This window comes from Aythya ferina (assembly GCF_964211825.1).
Source record: "Aythya ferina genome assembly, chromosome: 19".
Classification (NCBI taxonomy): Eukaryota; Metazoa; Chordata; class Aves; order Anseriformes; family Anatidae; genus Aythya; species Aythya ferina.
Genome location: NC_140309.1, coordinates 663,230 through 668,152, shown reverse-complemented (window position 1 = coordinate 668,152; position 4,923 = coordinate 663,230). Strand labels below are relative to the sequence as shown.

The 4,923-nt window shown below is 50.2% G+C and overlaps 1 long non-coding RNA gene across 1 annotated transcript; it reads left to right on the top strand.

The window, feature by feature from the left end:
• Positions 1–872: 872 nt before the first annotated feature.
• LOC311421131 lies at positions 873–3,872 on the top strand. Its single transcript, XR_014684716.1, has 3 exons — positions 873–921; positions 1,012–1,148; positions 3,587–3,872. It is a non-coding gene; the product is annotated as an uncharacterized lncRNA (long non-coding RNA).
• Positions 3,873–4,923: the final 1,051 nt, after the last annotated feature.

The window sequence follows — 4,923 nt, the reverse complement described above, 5'->3', positions numbered from 1 at the left end:
ATATTTTAATTGTACGAGTAATTGCTAGGGCAAGTTTAAGCGTAAGTGTACATTTAAGTGTTGTTGTGTGGCTTATTGTAAGGGTAAGGTTAAGTGTTAGGGTAATTGTTATGGTTAATTATAGGGTTAGGGTGAGAAAAACGTAAGATTAAGTATTAGCTAAAGGTTAAGGGTAAGGTTAATGTTAAGAGTAAGTGTAAGGTTTAGGGTAACGGTTAGGTTAAGGATAAGTGTTAGGGTAAGGGTAAGGTTAAAGGTAACCGTAAGTGTAAAGGAAAGGGTTAGGATAAGAGTAAGAATAAGGGTATGGGTAATGGTAAGGGTGAGGGTTAGGCTAAGGGTAAGTGTAAGGTTTAGATTTACGCTAAGGGTAAGTGTAGCAGAAAGGGTAAGGTTTACGGTAAGGTTTAAGGTTTAGGGTTAGGTTAAGGGGAAGGGGAAGGGGAAGGTAAGGGGAAGGGTTGGAGTAAGGTATAGGGTAAGGGTAAGGTTATGGTTAAAGGAAAGAGTAAGGGTAAGGAAAAAGTAAAGGTAAGGATTTGGGTAATGGTAAGGGTGAGAAGGGTTAGGGTAAGGGTTACGGTAAGGGTTAGGTAACGCAGTGTACAACCTGGGACGTCACACGCAGAGCTGCCTCTGGCAAGGTGAGTGAGGAACAGATGTAGCAGTTGTTGTGTTGTAGGTCTCACTGTTCCTCTAAGCATCCCCTCTTTGTCTTTTAGAGGTGTTGTAGCTGTTTGAAGAGGGTAGATTGAAGCATCTGCCTCGGGGGCTGGTAAGCGGCAGAGGTAAGGGAGCAGATGAGAGTAACTTACCTAGTTGTGCTGTGTCTTTGGATGCTGCATCGGCCTATGCGTTTCTTTTTCTTTCACAGGTGTCTCGCACAGGCTCAAAGGAGCAAACTGCACTCTGAAGAGCTGTGTAAGAAGAGGGGCTGGTCATGAGCTGGGTTGGAGCAGAACGACCAAGTAGCACAAGGTGACTATGAAAGGTGTCCGTCTTGCTTTGCAGGTGCCGTGGCAGGCTCTCCACAGAAGTGGATAAGGATATGAGATAAGGCCAGAGAGCGACAAGGAGCGGCACGTGCAGGGATGGTTTTGAAGCGCTGCGGTGGCTTACTCTTCTGTTCATCAGGTGCCACAGGCAAGGTGGGTTGTAACATCAGTCGTTATATTTGCATGAAAGCAGTTCACTTGAATGCCACAGTGCATCTGAGTAGGGTGTTCTAGCAGAACAAGCTTGTCTGGCACAGCGGTGCCTGATGGCAGTGTGTTTCCTCAGGTGAAGAGGTGCCTGAAGCCCCATCCTATCTAGCCTGCACACAATTATCTGAGAATGAAAGCTGCTTTCCAGTAATTCAAAAAGCCAAGTTACGTCTCAGCCTTGAGCATCTCGGGCTTTTGGGCTTTTTTTTTTTTTACTGACACTGTAACATTTGGCACCAGCACTAATACTTTTTTTGGCATATGTTTAGCGTTTGGGGCCTGTGTCTGGGATTTGGGCCCTGTCTCGAACCACTGGGGCTTTGTCCTGGGTTTTGGAGCCTGCCTCTAGAGTTCAGGGCCTGTGATTAGGCTTTTGGGGTCTGTGTCTGGGGGCCGATATCTGGGGGCAAGGGGGGAGCTGCTTGTAGACCCTTGGGGCCAGCATGGAGGGGGTTGGGAGCTGACTCTACACCTTTGGGGCCTGCTTCTGGGGACGGGGGGGGGTTGAGACCAGCATCTGGGGGAGGGGTGGGAGCTCTTTGTATTCCTTTGGAGCCTGTGTCGGGGGGGGGGGGAAGGGGAGGGTTGGTTGGGAGCTGCTTGTACACTGTTGGAGCCTGGGTTGAGGGAGGAGGTTTGGAGCTGCTTCTACACCTTTGGGCCTGGCATCGGGGGTAGGGGGTTGGGTGCTGGTTGTAGGGGCCTGTGTTTGGGGGGGGGGGGGCTTGGGACCTGCGTCTGGGGGAGGGGTGGGAGCTGCTTGTACACCTTTGGGGCCTGCATGTGTGGGGGGTCAGCGCCTGTGTCTAGCGGGCTGGGAACTGCTTGTACAATGTAGGAATCTGTTTCTGCAGGGTGGCTGGGAGCTGTTTGTACAACTTTGGGGCCAGCATCTGGGGGTGGCTGGGAGCTGCCTGTACACTGTAGGGGCCTGTGTTTGTGGGGGGCTTGGGGGCCTCCCTCGGGGGGGGGGGGAGGGTTGGGAGCCGCTTGTATAGGGTAGGGGGCCTGCCTGGCAGGGGTTGGGAGCTGCTTGTAGAATTTGGGTCCCTGTGTCTGGGGAGGGGGTTGGGGCCTGTGTCTCAGGGGTGTTGGGAACTGGTTGTACACCTTTGGGTCCTGTCTCTGGGGGGGAGCTACTTGTACACTTTTGGGGTCTTTATTTGAGGGGGGTTGGGAGTTGCTCATGCATTCTAGGTGCCTCCCTTTTGAAAAGGGTTGGGGCCTGCATCTGTGGGTGGTTGGGAGCTGCTTGTACACTATAGGGGCCATGGTCTTGGAGGGGGGTCTGGGCTGTTTATACACCTCTGTGGCCTGTGTTTGGGGGGGGGGGTGGGCCTGTGCCTGGGGGAGTTGGGAGGTGCTTGTTCACTCTAGGAGCCTCCATTTGGGGGTCTTTGGGGCCTCCCTTTGAGGGGGAGGGAGTTGGGAGTTGGTTGTACACCTCCGCATCCCATGTCTTGGGGAGGGGGGGGGGGGAGTGGGACCGGTCTCTGAAGGGGCGGGTTGTGAGCTGCTTGTACACCTGTGTCGGGGGGGAGGGTAGGGGGGATGGCGGGGGGCGGGCCCGGGTCTTGGGCCAGTGTCTGGGTGGAGTCCAGTTCTTGGGAGGGGGTGGTGGGGTAGGAGCTGCTTGTGGGCAGTTGGGGTCTGCATCTGGGTGTGGTTGGTGCCTGCTTCTGTTGGCAGTTTGGGGCCTGCTTGTAGACTTGTGCAGCCTGGGTTTGGGGGCTTTTCTGTAACGTTTGGGGTCTGCATTTTTGCTTTGGGATGCATCTTGAGCTTTTGAGGCCTAGCAGTAGCATTTGGGGCCTGCATCTGGGGCTTTTCTGTAGCATTTTGGTTGCGTATTTGTGATTTGGGGCCTGTATCGTGGGTTTTGCCTTTTTTGTAGTTTCCATCTTTGTGTGTGTGTGTTTCGTTGTTGGTTGTCTGGGGTTAGGGGCAGTTTGGGGTTTGGATTAAGGTCAGTGTCATTAGCGTTAGGGGGTTGATAATAAGGGTTAGGGTTGTGGTTAGAGTTGTTAGGTTTAAGGGGAATAAGGATTTCAGGGTAAGGGGATCAAGGTTGTGGGAATAAAAATGTTGTTTTTGCGCAGTTACATCCTGTAGAGGGAAGGAAGGTGGTATTGAGATATGCTTGCAGTGATAAGACAGCTTAACAGTGTGAAATGAGTTCATCTGATTCGTGTCAATATGGAACAATGCTAGGGCCGCATGATATGATGAAAAGTCTAAGAAAACCAGAGTGGTTAATATATATAGTTCTTGAATCTTGCAAAGGAATGGTCCAGCAATTCGGGTCAATAGGGGATAAGAGAACAAAGGGGTTTCAGAATAACTGCTAACTATTACAACTGTTGCATGGGACACTATGCAAGTGTCTGCCATCCAGCCAAGATGGACAAAGGAGATGGACAAGAGAAAAGCCTGGGAGGAAGACTACGAGCCTTCAGTACGAGCGGCCCCCAGAGGGACCACCGGAGACTGATAACGCCTGCACCAGTGGGAGGGTTTGGATTCTGGGAACTAATTAGAATAACCCTGCCTTTTGTAGAAGTAGTAATGAATATGTATTAGCCTAGCAGCATAAAAACCAGCCGCCTAATGTAACTTGTGTGCGTCTTGGTGGAGCAGAGACTCCTGGCGCACCCAGCGCTGCTTGCTTACCTCTATTCATTTAATAAATTGTAAATTTCAATTGCAATCCTATTTGGGACCCAGTCATTTATTACAAGTGGGCTCTCGTCCGGGAGGGCTTTGGTTCCTGATTTCTGGTTTGATCTAGGAGAGGCACCCCCACCATTTGGTGGCTGCTGTTTGAGTCAGGTCGGAACTAATGGCATCTTAAACCTGAATAAAGGTAAGCAAAGTTTCTGATTCTTTTTTTCAGCTCCCTTGCCAGCTGCAGCACTATATTTTGCCCATAATTGTGTGTGTGAAGATCCGAACGAAGATGACGGAGTCGTAAGCATTTAAAGCGTATACCGTTCGGTTGGGTGGGGTTCGGTTGCCTGTGTGTGTAAGAGTGTGACTGAGATGGAACTTAGTTCCGAAGCGATTGTGGAGGTCTTCTAACCGCGGTTCCAATCTCCCGTGAGGGACTTGGCCGGTGAAGGACCGAAGGGATTCCTATAGGATTTGTGGGTGTGTGATAGGTCCTCGACCCCCTGCAAGACACTCTTACTAAGGTAACCAAGGGCTGTGGGAATTGCCAGAGTAAAATTCCTAGATGGGTCAGACAAAATCAAAGACCAGAGACCAGAAGAAAGGGAGCAAATTACCAGTCATACCACCAGAAAGTCCATTAGGAATAACGATTCGAAATTGGAATGATAGGGACCCCAGAAAAGGAAAAAGTAAATTAAAAATGGTCCAGTATTATGTGACAGAATGGCCAAAGGAGCCTTTAAGACTACATGTCTTTTGGCCTGTTTTTGGAACCTTCGAAGACTGGATTTGCCAGGCCTTAAATATCCATGTTAATTCAAAGGAAGCTTTTAGCCAGGAAGAAAGTGATTATGCAGGATTATGGATCAGGAGGACTTCACGTCCTTTTCCAGCCTCAATATTTACACTAAAAGCAGGTAAGAAATTTGAAGAACAAGAAGAACATGAAAAAGAAAAAGAAGATAAACGTGAGCCGTTGGATAAGCTACCACCTCCATATCCTAACAATCCACCCCCGGCGGCTCCCCCTCCGGTGGCTGTGGTATCG